Below are 13,771 nucleotides of genomic sequence, written 5' to 3'. Positions count from 1 at the left end.
CTAGTTGATCTGAAAACTAGAATTTAGAACTCAATAATTACGTTTATATTTACATTTTTTATTATTTGGGTAAATCATTTCAAATAAAAAAAAAACATAAGTTGTTGTTGAATAGGACTTCACAGAATTGCAAATATATTTATCCACTATACATAAACTAGATGATCAGCGAACTAGACTTTAAAACTCAATTATTAAGCTTATATTAACATTTTTCATTATTGGGGTACATCATTTCAAATTAAAAAAAAACATAATATGTTGATGAATAAGACTTCAGACAGTTGCAGATACATTTTTCAACTATAGATAAACTAGTTGATCAGAAAACTAGAATTTAGAACTGAATTTTTAAGCTTATATTAACATTTTTGATTATTGGGGTACATCATTTCAAATTAAAAAAAAACATAATATGTTGATGAATAAGACTTCAGACTGTTGCAGATAAATGTTTCAACTAAAGATAAACTAGTTGATCTGAAAACTAGAATTTAGAACTCAATTATTAAGCTTATATTAACATTTTTGATTGTTGGGGTACATCGTTTCAAATTAAAAAAAAACATAATATGTTGATGAATAAGACTTAAGACAAATGCAAATACATTTATCCACTATACATAAACTAGATGATCAGCGAACTAGACTTTAAAACTCAATTATTACGTTTATATTTACATTTTTTATTATTGTGGTAAATCATTTCAAATAAAAAAAAAACATAATTTGTTGTTGAATAAGACTTCAGACAAATGCAAATACATTTATCGACTATACATAAACTAGATGATCAGCGAACTAGACTTTAAAACTCAATTATTAAGCTTATATTAACATTTTTCATTATTGGGGTACATCATTTCAAATTAAAAAAAACATAATATGTTGATGAACAAGACTTCAGACAGTTGCAGATACATTTTTCAACTATAGATAAACTAGTTGATCTGAAAACTAGAATTTAGAACTCAATAATTACGTTTATATTTACATTTTTTATTATTGGTGTAAATCATTTCAAATAAAAAAAAAACATAAGTTGTTGTTGAATAAGACTTCAGACAAATGCAAATACATTTATCCACTATACATAAACTAGTTGATCTGAAAACTAGAATTTAGAACTCAATAATTACGTTTATATTTACATTTTTTATTATTGGGGTAAATCATTTCAAATAAAAAAATAAACATAAGTTGTTGTTGAATACGACTTCAGACAAATGCAAATACATTTATCCACTATACATAAACTAGATGATCAGGGAACTAGACTTTAAAACTCAATTATTACGTTTATATTTACATTTTTTATTATTGTGGTAAATCATTTCAAATAAAAAAAAAACATAATTTGTTGATGAATAAGACTTCAGACAGTTGCAGATACATTTTTCAACTATAGATAAACTAGTTGATCTGAAAACTAGAATTTAGAACTCAATAATTACGTTTATACTTACATTTTTTATTATTTGGGTAAATCATTTCAAATAAAAAAAAAACATAAGTTGTTGTTGAATAGGACTTCACAGAATTGCAAATATATTTATCCACTATACATAAACTAGATGATCAGCGAACTAGACTTTAAAACTCAATTATTAAGCTTATATTAACATTTTTCATTATTGGGGTACATCATTTCAAATTAAAAAAAAATATAATATGTTGATGAATAAGACTTCAGACAGTTGCAGATACATTTTTCAACTATAGATAAACTAGTTGATCAGAAAACTAGAATTTAGAACTCAATTATTAAGCTTATATTAACATTTTTGATTGTTGGGGTACATCGTTTCAAATTAAAAAAAAACATAATATGTTGATGAATAAGACTTCAGACAGTTGCAGATACATTTTTCAACTATAGATAAACTAGTTGATCTGAAAACTAGAATTAAGAACTCAATTATTACATTTATATTTACATTTTTTATTATTGGGGTAAATCATTTCAAATAAAAAAAAAAACATAAGTTGTTGTTGAATAGGACTTCACAGAATTGCAAATACATTTATCGACTATACATAAACTAGATGATCAGCGAACTAGACTTTAAAACTCAATTATTAAGCTTATATTAACATTTTTCATTATTGGGGTACATCATTTCAAATTAAAAAAAACATAATATGTTGATGAACAAGACTTCAGACAGTTGCAGATACATTTTTCAACTATAGATAAACTAGTTGATCTGAAAACTAGAATTTAGAACTCAATAATTACGTTTATATTTACATTTTTTATTATTGGTGTAAATCATTTCAAATAAAAAAAAAACATAAGTTGTTGTTGAATAAGACTTCAGACAAATGCAAATACATTTATCCACTATACATAAACTAGTTGATCTGAAAACTAGAATTTAGAACTCAATAATTACGTTTATATTTACATTTTTGATTATTGGTGTAAATCATTTCAAATAAAAAAAAAACATAATATGTTGATGAATAAGACTTCAGACAGTTGCAGATACATTTTTCAACTATAGATAAACTAGTTGATCAGAAAACTAGAATTTAGAACTCAAATATTACGTTTATATTTACATTTATTATTATTGTGGTAAATCATTTCAAATAAAAAAAAAACATAATTTGTTGTTGAATAAGACTTCAGACAAATGCAAATACATTTATCCACTATACATAAACTAGATGATCAGCGAACTAGACTTTTAAACTCAATTATTAAGCTTATATTAACATTTTTCATTATTGGGGTACATCATTTCAAATTAAAAAAAAACATAATATGTTGATGAATAAGACTTCAGACAGTTGCAGATACATTTTTCAACTATAGATAAACTAGTTGATCAGAAAACTAGAATTTAGAACTGAATTTTTAAGCTTATATTAACATTTTTGATTATTGGGGTACATCATTTCAAATTAAAAAAAAACATAATATGTTGATGAATAAGACTTCAGACTGTTGCAGATAAATGTTTCAACTAAAGATAAACTAGTTGATCTGAAAACTAGAATTTAGAACTCAATTATTAAGCTTATATTAACATTTTTGATTGTTGGGGTACATCGTTTCAAATTAAAAAAAAACATAATATGTTGATGAATAAGACTTAAGACAAATGCAAATACATTTATCCACTATACATAAACTAGATGATCAGCGAACTAGACTTTAAAACTCAATTATTACGTTTATATTTACATTTTTTATTATTGTGGTAAATCATTTCAAATAAAAAAAAACATAATTTGTTGTTGAATAAGACTTCAGACAAATGCAAATACATTTATCCACTATACATAAACTAGATGATCAGCGAACTAGACTTTAAAACTCAATTATTAAGCTTATATTAACATTTTTCATTATTGGGGTACATCATTTCAAATTAAAAAAAAACATAATATGTTGATGAATAAGACTTCAGACTGTTGCAGATACATGTTTCAACTATAGATAAACTAGTTGATCTGAAAACTAGAATTTAGAACTCAATAATTACGTTTATATTTACATTTTTGATTGTTGGGGTACATCGTTTCAAATTAAAAGAAAACATAATATGTTGATGAATAAGACTTAAGACAAATGCAAATACATTTATCCACTATACATAAACTAGATGAACAGCGAACTAGACTTTAAAACTCAATTATTACGTTTATATTTACATTTTTTATTATTGGTGTAAATCATTTCAAATAAAAAAAAAACATAAGTTGTTGTTGAATAAGACTTCAGACAAATGCAAATACATTTATCCACTATACATAAACTAGATGATCAGGGAACTAGACTTTAAAACTCAATTATTACGTTTATATTTACATTTTTTATTATTGTGGTAAATCATTTCAAATAAAAAAAAAACATAATTTGTTGATGAATAAGACTTCAGACAGTTGCAGATACATTTTTCAACTAAAGATAAACTAGTTGATCTGAAAACTAGAATTTAGAACTCAATAATTACGTTTATACTTACATTTTTTATTATTTGGGTAAATCATTTCAAATAAAAAAAAAACATAAGTTGTTGTTGAATAGGACTTCACAGAATTGCAAATATATTTATCCACTATACATAAACTATATGATCAGCGAACTAGACTTTAAAACTCAATTATTAAGCTTATATTAACATTTTTCATTATTGGGGTACATCATTTCAAATTAAAAAAAAACATAATATGTTGATGAATAAGACTTCAGACAGTTGCAGATACATTTTTCAACTATAGATAAACTAGTTGATCAGAAAACTAGAATTTAGAACTGAATTTTTAAGCTTATATTAACATTTTTGATTATTGGGGTACATCATTTCAAATTAAAAAAAAACATAATATGTTGATGAATAAGACTTCAGACTGTTGCAGATACATGTTTCAACTATAGATAAACTAGTTGATCTGAAAACTAGAATTTAGAACTCAATTATTAAGCTTATATTAACATTTTTGATTGTTGGGGTACATCGTTTCAAATTAAAAAAAAACATAATATGTTGATGAATAAGACTTCAGACAGTTGCAGATACATTTTTCAACTATAGATAAACTAGTTGATCAGAAAACTAGAATTTAGAACTCAATTATTAAGCTTATATTAACATTTTTGATTGTTGGGGTACATCGTTTCAAATTAAAAAAAAACATAATATGTTGATGAATAAGACTTAAGACAAATGCAAATACATTTATCCACTATACATAAACTAGATGATCAGCGAACTAGACTTTAAAACTCAATTATTACGTTTATATTTACATTTTTTATTATTGTGGTAAATCATTTCAAATAAAAAAAAACATAATTTGTTGTTGAATAAGACTTCAGACAAATGCAAATACATTTATCCACTATACATAAACTAGATGATCAGCGAACTAGACTTTAAAACTCAATTATTAAGCTTATATTAACATTTTTCATTATTGGGGTACATCATTTCAAATTAAAAAAAAACATAATATGTTGATGAATAAGACTTCAGACTGTTGCAGATACATGTTTCAACTATAGATAAACTAGTTGATCTGAAAACTAGAATTTAGAACTCAATAATTACGTTTATATTTACAATTTTTGATTATTGGTGTAAATCATTTCAAATTAAAAAAAAACATAATATGTTGATGAATAAGACTTCAGACTGTTGCAGATACATGTTTCAACTATAGATAAACTAGTTGATCTGAAAACTAGAATTTGGAACTCAATTATTAAGCTTATATTAACATTTTTGATTGTTGGGGTACAACGTTTCAAATTAAAAAAAAAATATAATATGTTGATGAATAAGACTTCAGACAGTTGCAGATACATTTTTCAACTATAGATAAACTAGTTGATCAGAAAACTAGAATTTAGAACTCAATTATTAAGCTTATATTAACATTTTTGATTGTTGGGGTACATCGTTTCAAATTAAAAAAAAACATAATATGTTGATGAATAAGACTTCAGACAGTTGCAGATACATTTTTCAACTATAGATAAACTAGTTGATCTGAAAACTAGAATTAAGAACTCAATTATTACGTTTATATTTACATTTTTTATTATTGGGGTAAATCATTTCAAATAAAAAAAAAAACATAAGTTGTTGTTGAATAGGACTTCACAGAATTGCAAATATATTTATCCACTATACATAAACTAGATGATCAGCGAACTAGACTTTAAAACTCAATTATTACGTTTATATTTACATTTTTTATTATTGTGGTAAATCATTTCAAATAAAAAAAAAACATAATTTGTTGTTGAATAAGACTTCAGACAAATGCAAATACATTTATCGACTATACATAAACTAGATGATCAGCGAACTAGACTTTAAAACTCAATTATTAAGCTTATATTAACATTTTTCATTATTGGGGTACATCATTTCAAATTAAAAAAAACATAATATGTTGATGAACAAGACTTCAGACAGTTGCAGATACATTTTTCAACTATAGATAAACTAGTTGATCTGAAAACTAGAATTTAGAACTCAATAATTACGTTTATATTTACATTTTTTATTATTGGTGTAAATCATTTCAAATAAAAAAAAAACATAAGTTGTTGTTGAATAAGACTTCAGACAAATGCAAATACATTTATCCACTATACATAAACTAGTTGATCTGAAAACTAGAATTTAGAACTCAATAATTACGTTTATATTTACATTTTTGATTATTGGTGTAAATCATTTCAAATAAAAAAAAAACATAATATGTTGATGAATAAGACTTCAGACAGTTGCAGATACATTTTTCAACTATAGATAAACTAGTTGATCAGAAAACTAGAATTTAGAACTCAAATATTACGTTTATATTTACATTTTTTATTATTGGTGTAAATCATTTCAAATAAAAAAAAAACATAAGTTGTTGTTGAATAAGACTTCAGACAAATGCAAATACATTTATCCACTATACATAAACTAGATGATCAGCGAACAAGACTTTAAAACTCAATTATTACGTTTATATTTACATTTTTTATTATTGTGGTAAATCATTTCAAATAAAAAAAAAACATAATTTGTTGATGAATAAAACTTCAGACAGTTGCAGATACATTTTTCAACTATAGATAAACTAGTTGATCTGAAAACTAGAATTTAGAACTCAATTATTACGTTTATATTTACATTTTTTATTATTGGGGTAAATCATTTCAAATAAAAAAAAAAACATAAGTTGTTGTTGAATAGGAATTCACAGAATTGCAAATATATTTATCCTTTATACATAAACTAGATGATCAGCGAACTAGACTTTAAAACTCAATTATTACGTTTTTATTTACATTTTTCATTATTGGGGTACATCATTTAAAATTTAAAAAAAAACATAATATGTTGATGAATAAGACTTCAGACAGTTGCAGATACATTTTTCAACTATAGATAAACTAGTTGATCAGAAAACTAGAATTTAGAACTGAATTTTTAAGCTTATATTAACATTTTTGATTATTGGGGTACATCATTTCAAATTAAAAAAAAACATAATATGTTGATGAATAAGACTTCAGACTGTTGCAGATACATGTTTCAACTATAGATAAACTAGTTGATCTGAAAACTAGAATTTAGAACTCAATAATTACGTTTATATTTACATTTTTTATTATTGGTGTAAATCATTTCAAATAAAAAAAAACATAATTTGTTGTTGAATAAGACTTCAGACAAATGCAAATACATTTATCCACTATACATAAACTAGATGATCAGCGAACTAGACTTTAAAACTCAATTATTAAGCTTATATTAACATTTTTCATTATTGGGGTACATCATTTCAAATTAAAAAAAAACATAATATGTTGATGAATAAGACTTCAGACTGTTGCAGATACATGTTTCAACTATAGATAAACTAGTTGATCTGAAAACTAGAATTTAGAACTCAATAATTACGTTTATATTTACATTTTTGATTGTTGGGGTACATCGTTTCAAATTAAAAGAAAACATAATATGTTGATGAATAAGACTTAAGACAAATGCAAATACATTTATCCACTATACATAAACTAGATGAACAGCGAACTAGACTTTAAAACTCAATTATTACGTTTATATTTACATTTTTTATTATTGGTGTAAATCATTTCAAATAAAAAAAAAACATAAGTTGTTGTTGAATAAGACTTCAGACAAATGCAAATACATTTATCCACTATACATAAACTAGATGATCAGGGAACTAGACTTTAAAACTCAATTATTACGTTTATATTTACATTTTTTATTATTGTGGTAAATCATTTCAAATAAAAAAAAAACATAATTTGTTGATGAATAAGACTTCAGACAGTTGCAGATACATTTTTCAACTAAAGATAAACTAGTTGATCTGAAAACTAGAATTTAGAACTCAATAATTACGTTTATACTTACATTTTTTATTATTTGGGTAAATCATTTCAAATAAAAAAAAAACATAAGTTGTTGTTGAATAGGACTTCACAGAATTGCAAATATATTTATCCACTATACATAAACTATATGATCAGCGAACTAGACTTTAAAACTCAATTATTAAGCTTATATTAACATTTTTCATTATTGGGGTACATCATTTCAAATTAAAAAAAAACATAATATGTTGATGAATAAGACTTCAGACAGTTGCAGATACATTTTTCAACTATAGATAAACTAGTTGATCAGAAAACTAGAATTTAGAACTGAATTTTTAAGCTTATATTAACATTTTTGATTATTGGGGTACATCATTTCAAATTAAAAAAAAACATAATATGTTGATGAATAAGACTTCAGACTGTTGCAGATACATGTTTCAACTATAGATAAACTAGTTGATCTGAAAACTAGAATTTAGAACTCAATTATTAAGCTTATATTAACATTTTTGATTGTTGGGGTACATCGTTTCAAATTAAAAAAAAACATAATATGTTGATGAATAAGACTTCAGACAGTTGCAGATACATTTTTCAACTATAGATAAACTAGTTGATCAGAAAACTAGAATTTAGAACTCAATTATTAAGCTTATATTAACATTTTTGATTGTTGGGGTACATCGTTTCAAATTAAAAAAAAACATAATATGTTGATGAATAAGACTTAAGACAAATGCAAATACATTTATCCACTATACATAAACTAGATGATCAGCGAACTAGACTTTAAAACTCAATTATTACGTTTATATTTACATTTTTTATTATTGTGGTAAATCATTTCAAATAAAAAAAAACATAATTTGTTGTTGAATAAGACTTCAGACAAATGCAAATACATTTATCCACTATACATAAACTAGATGATCAGCGAACTAGACTTTAAAACTCAATTATTAAGCTTATATTAACATTTTTCATTATTGGGGTACATCATTTCAAATTAAAAAAAAACATAATATGTTGATGAATAAGACTTCAGACAGTTTCAGATACATTTTTCAACTATAGATAAACTAGTTGATCAGAAAACTAGAATTTAGAACTCAATTATTACGTTTATATTTACATTTTTTATTATTGTGGTAAATCATTTCAAATAAAAAAAAAACATAATTTGTTGATGAATAAGACTTCAGACAGTTGCAGATACATTTTTCAACTATAGATAAACTAGTTGATCTGAAAACTAGAATTTAGAACTCAATAATTACGTTTATATTTACATTTTTTATTATTTGGGTAAATCATTTCAAATAAAAAAAAAACATAAGTTGTTGTTGAATAGGACTTCACAGAATTGCAAATATATTTATCCACTATACATAAACTAGATGATCAGCGAACTAGACTTTAAAACTCAATTATTAAGCTTATATTAACATTTTTCATTATTGGGGTACATCATTTCAAATTAAAAAAAAACATAATATGTTGATGAATAAGACTTCAGACAGTTGCAGATACATTTTTCAACTATAGATAAACTAGTTGATCAGAAAACTAGAATTTAGAACTGAATTTTTAAGCTTATATTAACATTTTTGATTATTGGGGTACATCATTTCAAATTAAAAAAAAACATAATATGTTGATGAATAAGACTTCAGACTGTTGCAGATAAATGTTTCAACTAAAGATAAACTAGTTGATCTGAAAACTAGAATTTAGAACTCAATTATTAAGCTTATATTAACATTTTTGATTGTTGGGGTACATCGTTTCAAATTAAAAAAAAACATAATATGTTGATGAATAAGACTTAAGACAAATGCAAATACATTTATCCACTATACATAAACTAGATGATCAGCGAACTAGACTTTAAAACTCAATTATTACGTTTATATTTACATTTTTTATTATTGTGGTAAATCATTTCAAATAAAAAAAAAACATAATTTGTTGTTGAATAAGACTTCAGACAAATGCAAATACATTTATCGACTATACATAAACTAGATGATCAGCGAACTAGACTTTAAAACTCAATTATTAAGCTTATATTAACATTTTTCATTATTGGGGTACATCATTTCAAATTAAAAAAAACATAATATGTTGATGAACAAGACTTCAGACAGTTGCAGATACATTTTTCAACTATAGATAAACTAGTTGATCTGAAAACTAGAATTTAGAACTCAATAATTACGTTTATATTTACATTTTTTATTATTGGTGTAAATCATTTCAAATAAAAAAAAAACATAAGTTGTTGTTGAATAAGACTTCAGACAAATGCAAATACATTTATCCACTATACATAAACTAGTTGATCTGAAAACTAGAATTTAGAACTCAATAATTACGTTTATATTTACATTTTTGATTATTGGTGTAAATCATTTCAAATAAAAAAAAAAACATAATATGTTGATGAATAAGACTTCAGACAGTTGCAGATACATTTTTCAACTATAGATAAACTAGTTGATCAGAAAACTAGAATTTAGAACTCAAATATTACGTTTATATTTACATTTATTATTATTGTGGTAAATCATTTCAAATAAAAAAAAAACATAATTTGTTGTTGAATAAGACTTCAGACAAATGCAAATACATTTATCCACTATACATAAACTAGATGATCAGCGAACTAGACTTTTAAACTCAATTATTAAGCTTATATTAACATTTTTCATTATTGGGGTACATCATTTCAAATTAAAAAAAAACATAATATGTTGATGAATAAGACTTCAGACAGTTGCAGATACATTTTTCAACTATATATAAACTAGTTGATCTGAAAACTAGAATTTAGAACTCAATAATTACGTTTATATTTACATTTTTTATTATTGGGGTAAATCATTTCAAATAAAAAAATAAACATAAGTTGTTGTTGAATACGACTTCACAGAATTGCAAATATATTTTTCAACTATAGATAAACTAGTTGATCTGAAAACTAGAATTTAGAACTCAATTATTAAGCTTATATTAACATTTTTGATTGTTGGGGTACATCGTTTCAAATTAAAAAAAAACATAATATGTTGATGAATAAGACTTCAGACAGTTGCAGATACATTTATCCACTATACATAAACTAGATGATCTGAAAACTAGAATTTAGAACTCAATAATTACGTTTATATTTACATTTTTGATTGTTGGGGTACATCGTTTCAAATTAAAAGAAAACATAATATGTTGATGAATAAGACTTAAGACAAATGCAAATACATTTATCCACTATACATAAACTAGATGATCAGCGAACTAGACTTTAAAACTCAATTATTACGTTTATATTTACATTTTTTATTATTGGTGTAAATCATTTCAAATAAAAAAAAAACATAAGTTGTTGTTGAATAAGACTTCAGACAAATGCAAATACATTTATCCACTATACATAAACTAGATGATCAGGGAACTAGACTTTAAAACTCAATTATTACGTTTATATTTACATTTTTTATTATTGTGGTAAATCATTTCAAATAAAAAAAAAACATAATTTGTTGATGAATAAGACTTCAGACAGTTGCAGATACATTTTTCAACTATAGATAAACTAGTTGATCTGAAAACTAGAATTTAGAACTCAATAATTACGTTTATACTTACATTTTTTATTATTTGGGTAAATCATTTCAAATAAAAAAAAAACATAAGTTGTTGTTGAATAGGACTTCACAGAATTGCAAATATATTTATCCACTATACATAAACTATATGATCAGCGAACTAGACTTTAAAACTCAATTATTAAGCTTATATTAACATTTTTCATTATTGGGGTACATCATTTCAAATTAAAAAAAAACATAATATGTTGATGAATAAGACTTCAGACAGTTGCAGATACATTTTTCAACTATAGATAAACTAGTTGATCAGAAAACTAGAATTTAGAACTGAATTTTTAAGCTTATATTAACATTTTTGATTATTGGGGTACATCATTTCAAATTAAAAAAAAACATAATATGTTGATGAATAAGACTTCAGACTGTTGCAGATACATGTTTCAACTATAGATAAACTAGTTGATCTGAAAACTAGAATTTAGAACTCAATTATTAAGCTTATATTAACATTTTTGATTGTTGGGGTACATCGTTTCAAATTAAAAAAAAACATAATATGTTGATGAATAAGACTTCAGACAGTTGCAGATACATTTTTCAACTATAGATAAACTAGTTGATCAGAAAACTAGAATTTAGAACTCAATTATTAAGCTTATATTAACATTTTTGATTGTTGGGGTACATCGTTTCAAATTAAAAAAAAACATAATATGTTGTTGAATAAGACTTCAGACAAATGCAAATACATTTATCCACTATACATAAACTAGATGATCAGCGAACTAGACTTTAAAACTCAATTATTAAGCTTATATTAACATTTTTCATTATTGGGGTACATCATTTCAAATTAAAAAAAAACATAATATGTTGATGAATAAGACTTCAGACTGTTGCAGATACATGTTTCAACTATAGATAAACTAGTTGATCTGAAAACTAGAATTTAGAACTCAATAATTACGTTTATATTTACATTTTTGATTATTGGTGTAAATCATTTCAAATTAAAAAAAAACATAATATGTTGATGAATAAGACTTCAGACTGTTGCAGATACATGTTTCAACTATAGATAAACTAGTTGATCAGAAAACTAGAATTTAGAACTCAATTATTAAGCTTATATTAACATTTTTGATTGTTGGGGTACATCGTTTCAAATTAAAAAAAAACATAATATGTTGATGAATAAGACTTCAGACAGTTGCAGATACATTTGTCAACTATAGATAAACTAGTTGATCAGAAAACTAGAATTTAGAACTCAATTATTAAGCTTATATTAACATTTTTGATTGTTGGGGTACATCGTTTCAAATTAAAAAAAAACATAATATGTTGATGAATAAGACTTCAGACAGTTGCAGATACATTTTTCAACTATAGATAAACTAGTTGATCTGAAAACTAGAATTTAGAACTCAATTATTACGTTTATATTTACATTTTTTATTATTGGGGTAAATCATTTCAAATAAAAAAAAAACATAAGTTGTTGTTGAATAGGACTTCACAGAATTGCAAATATATTTATCCACTATACATAAACTAGATGATCAGCGAACTAGACTTTAAAACTCAATTATGACGTTTATATTTACATTTTTTATTATTGTGGTAAATCATTTCAAATAAAAAAAAAACATAATTTGTTGTTAAATAAGACTTCAGACAAATGCAAATACATTTATCCACTATACATAAACTAGATGATCAGCGAACTAGACTTTAAAACTCAATTATTAAGCTTATATTAACATTTTTCATTATTGGGGTACATCATTTCAAATTAAAAAAAAACATAAGATGTTGATGAATAAGACTTCAGACAGTTGCAGATACATTTTTCAACTATAGATAAACTAGTTGATCTGAAAACTAGAATTTAGAACTCAATAATTACGTTTATATTTACATTTTTTATTATTGGTGTAAATCATTTCAAATAAAAAAAAAACATAAGTTGTTGTTGAATAAGACTTCAGACAAATGCAAATACATTTATCCACTATACATAAACTAGATGATCAGCGAACTAGACTTTAAAACTCAATTATTACGTTTATATTTACATTTTTTATTATTGTGGTAAATCATTTCAAATAAAAAAAAAACATAATTTGTTGATGAATAAGACTTCAGACAGTTGCAGATACATTTTTCAACTATAGATAAACTAGTTGATCTGAAAACTAGAATTTAGAACTCAATAATTACGTTTATATCTACATTTTTTATTATTGGGGTAAATCATTTCAAATAAAAAAAAAACATAAGTTGTTGTTGA

Source organism: Metopolophium dirhodum, chromosome 1 (genome assembly GCF_019925205.1).
Source record: "Metopolophium dirhodum isolate CAU chromosome 1, ASM1992520v1, whole genome shotgun sequence".
Classification (NCBI taxonomy): domain Eukaryota; kingdom Metazoa; phylum Arthropoda; class Insecta; order Hemiptera; family Aphididae; genus Metopolophium; species Metopolophium dirhodum.
This window is presented reverse-complemented; position numbering follows the sequence as displayed.